A 14,341-nucleotide genomic window follows, 5' to 3' on the forward strand; every position below is an offset into this window, starting at 1 on the left:
CTCTTAGGGTTCCATTAATAACTTTAAACCAAGCATAAGTTCCATTGAAAAACCAATATTATAGTGAAAAAATTGTTAAAGGCATTTGATCAAACACATTGGGGGCATAGTATTTCCAAAACCAAAGTCCATTTCCAAAGAACTATTCACATGCATCCAATTATCCAAAACCATAATTAATGCATATAAAAGCATAATTAAAGCATGAGAAAATCATAACCAAGCATTTATAACCAAAACCCCCAAATCATATTGGAAAACCCAAAATCATACAACATCAAATTATAAAAACATTATACAAAACCATGCCTTTAGTTAGAACTAACAATGAGGGAAGATAATATGGTTCAATTACCAAGGTAGATAGAGATAAACCACCAACAAGATCCCCAAATTAGTCTTCTAGTTAAAACCCTAGCTTCATTTCCCAAAAAGCTCTTGAGAGAATTATAGAGTGTTTAGGAAGAGTTTCTAAGTTTTAATGAATAGAATAATAGGGTAAATAATCTTCCAAGTGCAATATAAGTCCTGCGGCCTAATTAGGGTAAGTGGGAAAATATCCAGATTGCCCCCACCTAAGTTGCACAAAATCCCGTCACAGGGATACGACTAACCCCTATGAATCATACCTTCCCTGTAAGAGTGATACCCGTCACTCGTACCCTTGGCCTCCTCCCTTGGACCCAACACCGTCCAAGGTATTACTTATCCAACTCAAGTCGTATCAAAATATACGATCCATAGCCTTCACCCATATCCCTGGAAGAATCAAATCCTAAGAGGCTTAAACACTATCTACTATACAAGTCCCTGGTATGATTTGTACCCTGACTTATGACTCACGATGAGCCACTCATACTCAAATCCAACTTCAGCGACCAAGTCTAGGATTAAGCTAAGGAAAACCCAAACCAAACGATCCATATCCAATCATACAACTCTTACCATTCAATTCGTACCCACTCCAGTGACCAAAATACATCCCACCAACCAATACTAGTTAGTATACAATTGGACCACACCATTTTTGCCCCCAACATATGGCTTGTACCCATGAGTCGTATTGGGTACAGAGACCAAAATTCTAGGAAATTTTCTAAGGTCCAAAAACCAAGGTTGTTTCAGTCTCCCCCACTAGGAATATTCGTCCCCAAAATACGGACAAGGTAAGGGTAACTACACGTACGAGTCATTTACATTATCAAATATATTTCCAATCTATAAAAAAGTTTGAAAAGAAAGAGGCAAGATATTAGTCTTTCCTTTACCAAACTCAGAAAATAAAGATGTGTCGAAGACACATACCTTCCGCACGAATACCAGGAGCAGAAAATAGATGTGGATACTTGGATTTCATGTCCTCCTTCGCTTCCCATGTAGGTTCTTACACCTTATGGTTCCGCTAAAGAAAATTAACCAAAGCCACATCTTTTGTTTGCAACTGACGAACCTGCCTATCCAAGATCTCAATCGGGACCTCTCCATAAGACAGAGAGTTTGAGAAACCCAACCCCTCCAAAAAAACAATCGAAGAAGGATCACCAAGACACTTTTGCATCATGGAGACATGAAATACCGGATAAATGGTGTCTAAACTAGAAGGCAACTCCAATTCATAAGAAATATTTCCAACCCTCCGCAAAACCACTAACAGACCAATATACCGGGGACTGAGCTTACCCTTTTTGTCAAACTGCACTACTCCCTTCATGGGAGATACCTTAAGGAACACCTTATCCCAACCTCAAACTCCAAGTCTCTACTCCTAACATCTGCATAGGTCTTTTGGCGACTTTGGAAAGCCTTAAGTCTATCCCAAATCACTTCCACCTTTTCCATAGCCTGATAGACCAAATTCGGATCGAATATATCCGCCTCACCTAGCTCAAACCAACCAATAGGTAATCTACATCTCCTACCATATAATTCCACAAAAGGGGACATACCAATATTGAATGATAGCTATTATTGTAAGCAAACTCTACCAAAGGTAAATGCTCAACCCAACCGCCACTGTAAACAACCACGCATGCCCAAAGCATAGCCTCCAATGTCCGAATAGTTCTTTCCATTTACCCATCCATTTGAGGATAAAAAGCAGTACTTAGACTCACCTTAGTACCCAATCCCTTCTGAAAAAACCGTTAGAAATGAGATAAGAATTATGTACCACAATCAGAGATAATTGAAATATGTACTCCATGTAGCTTCACAATCTCCTGGAGATATAACTTCGCATAATCCACCACTGAGAAGGTAATACTTACTTGCAAGAAGTGAGCATACTTTGACGTCCTATCCACGATGACCCAAATTGAATCATATTAATTTCAAGACCGAGGAAGACCGGTAATAAAATCCATATTGATTATCTCCCATTTCTATTTAGGCAAACTAATCTCTTCATACAACCCACCAGGTCTCATGTGCTCAACTTTAACTTATTGACATACCAAGCAGTTGGCCACAAAATCAGCCATGTCCCTTTTTATATCATTCTACCAATACGTCTCCTTGAGATCATGATATACTTGTGTCGAGACAATGAGCCTCAGCCAAGATCCTTTACCATAAATAGTCTATATCAAGAACACACAACCTCTCTTGGTACCGTAAAGTACCATCACCACTGATCTTAAACACGATTACCTTCTGCAAACCCACATAACTCTTAATTTTTACCAAGATAGGATCTAGCACTTGGTTCTCCTTAATCTCTGCACCAAGAGACGGTCGAACCACTTTCTGTACCATCACCCCACCATCCTTGGAGTCTAAAAGACGAACTTAATAATTCAACAAGTGGTGAATATCCTTTACCAATTCCCATTTTCCTTTCTCCACATGAGCCAAACTCTCCATTGATAACCTTCTAAGAGCATCAGCACCCATGTTAGTCTTACCTGGGTGATAGTGAAGACTCATGTCATAGTCCTTAAGAAGCTCCAACTATCTCTTTTGCCTGAGATTTAACTTCTTCTGAGTGAACACATACTGTAGACTCTTATGATCAGAAAAGATGTCTATCATACAAATAATTCCGCTAGATTTTCAAAGCAAAAACCATTGCCATTCCTAAAATAACATCAAAATCCACCATATCAAGTTTAAAAAAATCCACCAAAGTTTGCCTACCACCAATAGATATCACACACCCCCTATAGACTCTCTCTCTCAACAATAATCGAGTCACCTACCGAGGTAGAAATAGAAAAAGAATCTGAAACAACCTCAGGATCAAAACCAATACATACAACCACAAATAGAATCACATAGGAAAGAGGACCCCGGATCAAGCAGATAATATACTTCATGAGAAAAAAGTTGTAACGTACCAGTAATGACATCAGGTAATGCCTCAGATTCCTATCGACATGCAACAGCATACAACCTATTCTGGCCAGTGCTAGTATCGTAAGCAGGAGTAGAGACCGAAGTTGCACCACTAGGTGCAAAAGCAGAAGATGAAGCACCCAAAGCTTTGACCGCTCCCAAAAATCCCTTACCAATTGGATAATTCTTGAGCATATGGCCTGGTTGCCCATATTTTGAAACACTTTTCCCTTTCTTTGTCACAATATCCCTGATAAAGACAACCATAGAACCAGCAAGAAGGGCATGAAAAAATTGTCTGACCCTCACCTGCCTGAGATTGGGAGCCCTATGCTTAAAAATTATCACCACCTTGCTGACGCCTATCAACCGACTGCCTCAGGTAAGGAGTGCTAGTTGAAGAAAAGGAACCAAAACTCCCCCACTTCGTTTTTAGCCAATTGCCTCCATCCCAACCACCTTGTGACTGAGCATCTCCCTGATTTGAAAACCTTCTCCTCTTACCCTGCCTATTTTCTAACTTTATCTATTTTCTCTTCTCATCTTGCACCTGCTGCATATGGATAACTAACCTCAAAATATCCACATCCTTGATCAGCAAAGCAGTCTTGCTTTCTAAGACCAAATATTCAGAAAGCGGAGAAGCAAACTTTCTCATCCTCACTCTCATATTAGCCACCAAATCAAGAGCATACCTTGACAACTGGTGAAATTTCAAGGCAAATTTTCTTACAAACATTCTCCCTTGCTTAATATTCACAAACTCCTCCATCTTCACTTTCCTCAGCTCTTGAGAAAATAAATGATCTAGAAAAAGCATACCATAAGGATGACTCCTTCACATCATCTCTATCCCTATCTCATTCTTTGTACTATTGGTACACAATATCCTTGACCTGATAAGCTATAAAGTTTACACCTTTTATATTAGTAGCCTGCATCACCCTGAATATCTTCTCTATTTTATCCAAGAAACCCTGAGGATCCTCCTCCTCCTTCACACTAATAAAAGTAAGAGAATTCAATTTTATAAACTAACCAACCCTTGTCGCATTAGTAGACAAACCACCAAACACATCTCGATCAGCCTGAGAAGCAACCAATTGAGCAATAGTATGAATAAACTAGTGAAATTTCGCATTAGTCACCTCACCCTGAGGAGGAATAGTAGCAACCAGAGAAACTCCAGAACTATCAGGGATAGGACCCTAAGATCGAAGACGAACTCTAGACATAGGATGTACCCCATCAACATTGTCCCCAAATGGGACTGAAAGGTTTTCTTGTATTCCAGATCGTCGAGGCATGATCTGAAAAGTGAACAACCAAGGATTAGAGAAGAATTCAAAGACTTAGACTCCAATCTTGAAAATAGAATACCAAGAAAGTGAAACATTCCTAAATGTCATGTAGCCTCTCTCTTATAAGTGTGGCATGCTACATACCCTTAAAAGAAACTCTACGAGATATGACTTTGTGGACTCCCAATTGACCATGAACCTAAAGGTCGGATACCAACTTGGCACAACCCAACTCTAGGCCTTATCCTAATGGGCATCCTAAATCCGATCGGGACCAGAGACCACCTCCGTTACCCAACCAAACCTCCAGTTGCCTGCCTTGAGTTGGTTGAATTTTGAACATATAACTAGATAGCGTAACTAGACAAGAACTGACTTTGGGATAGGTCTATTACTAGACCAACCCTACCAAGCAAACAGTCCACCTAACCATACCAACCAAACCACCTAGCCAAATCAATACTGAACCAAGGTCCATAAACCAGGCTATAACCAAATGAGTTCCAAAATATAATATGATTAATCCTAAAATAAAAGGGGATGGAACAACCAATAATATCATCAACCAGTATCCGCCCCAATACCAGTGCCATTGCTAAGTCTGACACTAATACTGACCTCATCCATTCAAACCCATAGCAGTACCAAAAAGTCTCAAACCAAAAGAGTAAGAATATCCGGTTGGGACATGCCCCCAACCATAGCCATAACCATTATCTAGAAATAAATTAAAATGTCTAAAAACATCCATGACATAAAATGGAGCCTTCTGGAAAAATGAAAGCTCACTATATCAATCCAACAGTTGTTCCCAAGTCAATTACTATGTAGGAGGAGTAGAACAGTTAGTTCCTGCATAGCATGGGTATACAGCCGCCTGAAGATGGGATAACGGGTGAATGCTAGTATAAACTCTGGATAAGAGTAAAATAATGCCATTCATAAAATCAACTAAAACCATCCATAATGCATACAAACTATATATATATATATATATATATATATCCATAACGAAAAAGGGAATCGAGTTTAGAATGCCTTTAAAACCTTTACATAGGTTGTGTAGCTTTGCCGTTCTAAACCACCAACGAGTTATATGGGTTCAGCTTCCCCTGTTGAAAGGGCCCCAGTGCATGAAGTCGCATGACCAGGGAAGAAAACTTGAGATGACTTATACATCCCTTAAAATATATAGTGTGACATCATGCACGAGGTCACTAGGACCAAACCTCACATCAAAAAATATAAGTTTCTAGTTTAGATCCCCCGGGGACCTCCGCCTTCCACGACTTTACTACACCTCCCTCTTTTAAGCCTAATTAAAACCATTATCTATCCAAACTATTATTCCATTATTATTAACCGAGGGTATTTGTAGTGGTATCATCATACCAATAATAACTTGCAGGTATTGTCCTTCGCAAATCCTTAAGGGATCCTTATGTACCTTATATGATTTCCAATCAACCGAAACCAAGGCCACCAAGGCCCTTTCAATCTATTCAAAACCATGTATATCATTTAGGGTTCTATTACCAAGTTTAAACAAAGCGTAAGTTCCATTGAAAAACTAATATTATAGTAAAAACAATGTTAAAGGCATTTTATCAAACACATCAGGGGCATAGTATTTCCAAAACCAAAGTCTATTACCAAAGAACCACTCCCATGCATTCAATTATCCAAAAACACCATTAATTCAATAAAAGCATAATTAAAACGTGGAAAACCCATAACCAAGAATTTATAAACAAAACCATCAAATCATAATGGAAAACCCAAAATCATACAATATTCAAATCACAAAAACATTGTATAAAACCATGCCTTTAGTTGGAAATAACAATGAAGAAAGAGAACATGCCTTAATTGACAAGGTAGATGGATAGAAACCACCAACAAGATCCCCAAATTAATCTTCTAATTAAAACCCTAGCTTCCATACCCAAAAAGTTCCTGAAAGAATTATAGAGTGTTTAGAAAGAGTTTCTAAGTGTTAATAAATAGAATAATAAGGTAAATAATCTCCCAATGCAATATAAGTCGTGGGGCCTGATTAGGGTAAGTGGGGAAATGTCCAGATTTCCCCTACTTAAATTGCACAAAATCCCATCACAGGGATACGACTAACCCCTACGAGTCGTACCTTCCCTGTATGAGTGGTACCCACCACTCGTACCCTTGGCTTCCCCCTTTAGACCCAACACTATCTAAGGTACGACTCATCCAACTCAAGTCATATCCAAATATACGATCCATAGCCTTCACCCGTATCCCTGGCAGAATCGAATCCTAAGAGGCTTGAACAATGTCCACTGTAAGAGTCCCTGGTATGATTCGTACCCTGACTTATGGCTCATGGTGAGCCACTCATACTCAGATCTAACTTAAGTGACCAAGTCTAGGATTAAGCTAAGGAAAACCTAAATGAAACAATTTTAATCCAATCATACGACTTGTACCATTCAAGTCGTACCCACTTCAGTGAACAAAATCTATCCTACCAACCAACATTGGTAGCATATAACTGGACCATACCATTCATACCCCAACATACAGCTTGTACCCATGAGTCAAATTGGGTCCAGAGATCAGAATTTTAGGAAATTTTCTAAGGTCCAGAAACCAGGGTGTTTCATAAAAACTGGTATGTTATGATCACTTGAGCTCAACCCGTTGTAGCTCTATTTATATTGAGTTCTGCTCAACAATCTAATCTATATCATGACCTTGCTAGCTCTGTCTACTGGTCTAAAGAAAGGGCTTTCTCTTTCCTTCTATGATTAGTAGTAATTGTCTCTGCTAATAACTTCTTCATTCTTTGATCAAAAATATTTTGAACATATCCTGGAGCAAGGTGAGGTAAATTATGTGTATCATCTCGAACCTCTTCAGGAACTTTATGACGAATTGGCTCTAACATCCTATGAGTTGGCTATAGGATTCTCTCTGGATTTGAATTCAATAGGAGTAAGGGATTGCATCAACTCTTTGTATTAGGAATACACCGGTGTACACCCAACTGAAATGAAAAACAAAAAACCCAAAAATTTCAACAACTTCAATCAATAACTCAACATTGTATTCTCTGGCAACGACACCAAAATTTTATTATCGCCCAAAGCTATGCCTCCAAATAAGGCTAAAGTGGTCGAAGAGAAATATAGTAACCCAACTCAGGTTAAGGTCAGATCCCAAGGCAATACGTGGAATTATATCTCTCATTTATTGGGATCAACAGGTAGTACGGAAAGAAAATGGGGGGTTTGTAGTAGTAATCTCAAACAAGTAATAGAACTCAACTTTGGTTGTAATCAGTTGAAAAGAACACTAGGATTGTGTTCCACCTGGCTTCTCAACTTCGTAGTTTTATCGTGCTTTTTGAACCAGCCTGATACTCTGCATGTAGAATCTGATAAGTTATGTACCATCAATTGTCTTGTGGACTTATTGACAAATTTTATCCTTTACCTTTTGAGTCTTAGGATGTCGCATTACTAACCCTTATCCTAGATCCCAATTAACTAATACCTTTTGAGTCTCAAGTTACTAGATGATAGATAACCATCTTAAGTTGATGATGCTGATAAGCCTAGATCAACAGTTAATCTTTAAATTACTATTGTGATTATCTTTTGCTAATCCCCACTCCTCTTGTGAAGCAAGTAGTGATATACTAGATGGGATACTAACATTTGCAACCGCTAAAAATCTATTAAATTGAATATAATCATAATATTTACAGGAGTATTGGTTCAGAACACTTTAGCACTTCCCCTACTTTGTTAATCTGCCAGGGTTCCTACAACCCTGGCTAAGGAAATTAGTCACTCATTGTCATGAAACGATCAATAAAATTGATGATTAAAATCATAAACAAAATCACAATGATCAAAAAATAAAACTTTAAGTCTTCAGTTGGATTATCAACCAAAATCTAGAACAAAGTAATCCCAAGATCAAAATCAGATCTCGGAATCAATTATATGCTTGTAAGTATCAAAAGTCCATAAACTAACTAAAGGCATCAAAAGGGTATACATAGAGTACAGTAAAACCCTAGAAAACCATTCCCAAAAAAAAAAAAAAAAATCAAGATCGATGGCCAATTATTGGGCCGCCTACAGGCCATATGTGGCACTTATAGACCGTAGGTGGTCCCCGTAGGTGCCCCTGGTCCAAAATCTTCTGCAACCTTCTCTAGAATTTGCTCCTTTGAGACATACGTTATCACCTACGAACCATAGGTGGAACCTACGGGTCATAGGTGCCTACTTTAGAGGTCTAAAACTTCAACTTTTACTCTTGTTCTCCAAAATAGTTTCAAAACTTGATTTCCTATAAAATATACACAAAACACATCATATATAATGAAAACACCAAGTAACTTGCATACTTTCATCGTTTTAAGCGTCGAAAGTGCTATGAAACCATAGCACATCACTCTTGAGGATGTTCTTGATTATACTAAGTTCAACGATTCAAACTTTTTTCTTTTACCTTCAAGTTATTTGCAGTTTTTATATTTTTCTTGAGATAAAATTATACTATACTAATCTTTAAGAATGTTCTAGATTATACTAAGTTCGAAGAATCAGTCTTTTCCCTTTATCTTCAAGTTATTACATTTTTCACATTTTTCTTGAATGGGCTGCAGTTGTTTTGCTCTTTAAGGATGTTCTTGATTTTACTAAGTTCAAAGATTCGATCTGTTTTTCTTACCTTAGAGTTTTTTCCATTTATTCATATTTTTCTTGAGATGAGATTTCACTATATTTTGCTCTTCAAATATATTCTTGATTTGTTAAGTTGAAAGATTCAGTCTTTTTTTTCTTAGACATTAAATATTCAATTTTATCCATATTTTTCTTGAAATAGGGTTTCACCCTATTTTACTATTTAAGGATGTTCATGATTGTGCTAAGTTCAAAGATTCCTTCTATGTTTCTTTGCTAAAACATAATGAGATTTACTATTGGATCATATATTATAAATTTAAAGAAATTAACATTATAAAAAAGTCTTGAGTAAATAATTATATATAAATGAAATAAAAAAATACTTTTTTGTGAAAGATCCATATATGAGAATCATTAAAGTTTTCTCTGTGTGACCTACGTGATTTATGTCATGAAAGTATCCACTAATGCTTGTAATAGGATAACTGCCTACATGATTCTTTAAGATGCCACCCTTGCATACATCCAATTAATGTGAAATATTTTATGCACTGGGCTATCCTATGCTTAGCAATCAATGAAAATTATCATATTATTACTTGTTTGACATTTTTATTATATAATTAAATAGAGAAGCTTATTAAGCACACATTGTTCTTCCTTATTTTACTTTTATGAGTTATAAATATATAGTGAAATATATCTCAATACTTTTTTACAGTTTACATTTCTGGTGTATGTTTCTTTTGAGGGAAAAGGCAAATCAAACCTACTACAAATCTCCACCAAAGCTCCACATCAAAAACTAATACTAGTAAAATTATGGCTAAACTACGCAGGTAGTTTTGTCATACGCATTATTATTTGTCGACATTCGTTATCATCACTATCAACATCCAACACCATTAAAAATGGGTATCGAAGGAGTCCATAAGCAGAGGATCTTACCGTAATCTGAGTCATACACTTCTTAGTGAAGTTCTTGAGATATTAGACAATTTTTAGAATATCAAAAGTGTTCTTTTTCCTTTTTAGAAAGGTGTTTACTTTAGAAAAGTAGAGTGTTTGATCAAATTTTAGAGAGAGAAATGAGTATTTTTAAGGAATAGTAAAAGTTATTTTTAGCAGATAAAAGAAAATAATTTTTCTCCAAAATCACAAGGTTTTTATATATATATTCATACATACATACATACATATATATATGTATGTATATATAAAATCTTTCTCCAAAATAACTTTTGAACCACATTCTGTCATAGTTGTATTGAAACATGCTATTGTTTATTCTTCTACTCTCTGAAATTGTCTACAATAATTATTCTTATACTTAGTATCTTTAAATTCATGAGTTTCAATCTCCTCTTCATAAGATTCAGGACTATCACACAAAATGATGTATTTGTTTACACAATATAATAAGTACTAATTTTGAGAACAAAAAGAAAAGAATGTCAAGTACGAAAGGGACATACTTCAGTTACAAGTTTTCAAGAGGTAAAACTTTGATAGAGTTAAATATGAATTGAAGTATTGTTGTGCTTTAGTTTACTATTTTGATAACTAAGATAAATTTACACAATATGATCTAGTCCCATTTCGCTTCAATCTCTTCTTCATCTAACATACTATGTAAACTTTTTCATTGCTCCATAGCCACGAACTCAACATAAGGCACTGCATCTGATATACCCTCGGCTCATCATAAAAATAACCATAGCAGAAATACAAGAAATAATTGATAGTAACAAACCAATAAAATTATATCAGAAAGTGTAATTAAAGAAGGAAGTAATGGTACATACCTTTGTCAAAAAGTACAAAATTCGTCGAACTTTATCTTCAATGGTGTCACCTCTTACACCAACAGGACAACAAATCATTGTTACACCTAACAAAGGGTATTTACTATGGGTCAACATAACTTAGATCCAAATCAAATCAGATTAGATCTACTTGATTACAGTAGCATCATTGGTAATCCACTTTATAGAATCACTTGAATCATGGATCTCAACGCAAAGTGCTAATCCAGTCATCTTCCCATCCAATCTACAATAGCATAAGGAAGTTCGTATTTGTTTCTAAATAATCCATAGCTAACAATTTTTTTGATAATTCATTTCTAATTTATTTTTGGTGCCAAAAATCTCTCATAACAAATCTATTCTGGGACATAAGCCTTGAAATCATTTGGTTGATGCAAACATCTCGAGAATAGCCTCCATGTCTCTGTGAGTTAGAGATAACATTTGTGTATACACTATCTTTATAAGACCCTCTTTTGATATTCACCTCAAAAAAATTCAAAGAATTCCAAATCCTTTTAGTCACAAGTGTTTTGCAAAAAAATGTCATACAAGTTGTTGTACTTTCTTGTTTCTTGGGAAAATGAATTCAACCATAGCCTTTTTCTTGAGATCACTTGATGCCATAAATTTTTCCCTCATCAAATGAGGTTAATTCTATTAGCATTTGATTGTTGAACTCGCTTTAAAAAAACTCTAGCTCCTTCTTCCAAACATCTATTGATTCTTGATGAAATATTTTTTGATGACGTAATATTACTGGTATGTCCTTCAAATATATTGATATACTACATTTGTATCAGTTATTGCATCAAGATGTTTTTCGACAAAGTAGCTCTCAACTGTTAAAATTATCTGATCAATATGTAAATAATCGCTAAATATTTCAATCATTCTCATATCAACTAGAATTTTACACCCAACACTTACTTCTATGATTTCTCCAAGGACAAGGTCTATTATAGGTAATATTGAGAAATAATCATTGTGGGATAGTAGCAATGTTATCTTGGTATGCACATAACTCTCAAGAGCCTTTTTAATTATTATTTTTGTGATCAACTCGATCGTTGCATTTACAGGCAATATCACAAGATAACAGGAGGTTCAATAAATACTGATAATACCATATCTCCCTCAGAAAGTACCAAAAGAAAATAAAAGAAGTTGAAATTAGAATCTTAACCAGTAAAGCCTCAAATTGCTTCAGAACCAATTTTCATAAATAAGTGTTTTTTCTTGAGACAACATATTTTGTCTATATGAGTGTGCATGTTGTGTAACCTATAAATTCGTAAAACCTTTAGTTGGATACACACCAAGGAATTCAAGAACCTCTAAAATAGATCGGATGTAAGTCTTCTCCATCAAAGGAGGTAAAGGCAGGGTTATTGGACATTTTGTGATTTTGAATTGAACTTTTTGTCTCCCTATAGCAAAGGGTGTTCTACAAAATTAACACTAGAGATTCAGTTGATCTATCTCTAAGTACCTGTAACACCCCGAGAGTACACCCTGGGCATCATACGGTACTTACAGTCTCGAGAGACCATAAGCTAACCCATGAGTTGGTACCTGCTGCAGCACTGAATAAAACAAATAACAGAAGATCATACGCGGAAAACAATGGATATAATACCAAAAGGTTTTAAATCATAGTTCTAATAAAGTCTGTAAAACAATACGGAAAATACTGATAAAGCGACTGACAATGCCAACTGAAAAACTGAATACTGACTAACTGTCTATACTAGGCTGAAAAGCCTCTACTGACTGACTGTGGAGCTGATGGGACAAAATCCCAACTAACTCCGACTAACTACTAAAATGAAAGCATAAAAATAAATATAGTCTGTCCTCAAAATATAAGGACTCACCACTGCTACGTCTAATAATCTAGAAATTCTATGCGTAATCCGAGAACTAAGCATTCGAACCTATGATATGATACATCATAACGCAAGAAATGAGTATATGATCAGTACTTTAAATGTAATGGTATGCTAAATGAGGTAGGCTGATATGCATGGTTTCATGTACAAGAGTAATAACTAACTGAATGAATAGCACGAAGTACTGAATAGAATGCATGAAATCTGTAAATACTGGAAATGCATGACCAAGCATAAAATATGTTCTAAATATAATGTATAAACTGAAATACTGAAATCTTATAACTAAATAACTATTATCTGTATGCTATGGTCAAGCAAAACTGAAATTGGATTACTGGACTGAGACTGTGGGAGTTATCATCTAACCGACATGCCCCAATGAGCAATTTGGGGTCCACCCTATGACCCCAGTTGGAAGGGTGTCAGTACCGTGCCATGAGTACTAACACTGGCTGTGTAGATCCACTTATGTGTTGTCCTAAAGGACTAAGGGTGTCAAGCCTAACTGACAAGTGACCCTTGGGAGGTAGTCAAGCCTAAACTGACGGGTGACTCCTTAAATTCTACACTGGCTACGTAGTTCTGGAGAACAGGGACTGCTACTAATGACACTGCTTAACTGACGGGGAAGCCTCTATCCCTGTACTCGCTCGGTGCTAAATCCTACTCCCAACTGAACTAACTCGGAATACTAAACTGTTCTACGTTTAACTGATCATGATAACTAACTTAAATGATATTGCTCATAGCATGTCTGAAACTATTTTGAAGATACTGAAAATAAGTAAACGGCTACGTTTTCAGGTATTCACAACCCACAGGACTCAATAGCAATAATAGCAAAATAGTACTAAAATTTTGGGGACACAATATGAAAATATTTATTCAAAATTCATTCTTGTAAGCATTTCATCAAACACTTGATATGCATAGTGTAAGCTAAGCATGAAAATGGTTTAAAACTTGTAGTAACGGCATTATTTCAACATCAACATCATTAAATTATGATTAAATCAGCGAATAACACTATTTGAACATGTGGGGGCATAATAACAACAATAATTTCATGTAAAAATGGTATGGAATCTAGATTCATGGGGATTCATGGTTAAAAATCATACTAACTTGTAAAAGATCATAACTTTGTATTTAAAAAAATTAAATTCTTGGACTCCAGGGATGAAAGGGACCCATGTATGAACATTTAACATACCTCAATTGAAGAATTCTTGAAAGTTCTTGAATTGAGAACCTTGAATTTGAATTATCTTGGAAAAGAAATGGTGAATTTTGGAGTTTCTTGGAGTTTAATGTTGAAGCCTAGG

The sequence above is a fragment of the Capsicum annuum genome, chromosome 3, assembly GCF_002878395.1.
Source record: "Capsicum annuum cultivar UCD-10X-F1 chromosome 3, UCD10Xv1.1, whole genome shotgun sequence".
Taxonomy (NCBI): Eukaryota; Viridiplantae; Streptophyta; class Magnoliopsida; order Solanales; family Solanaceae; genus Capsicum; species Capsicum annuum.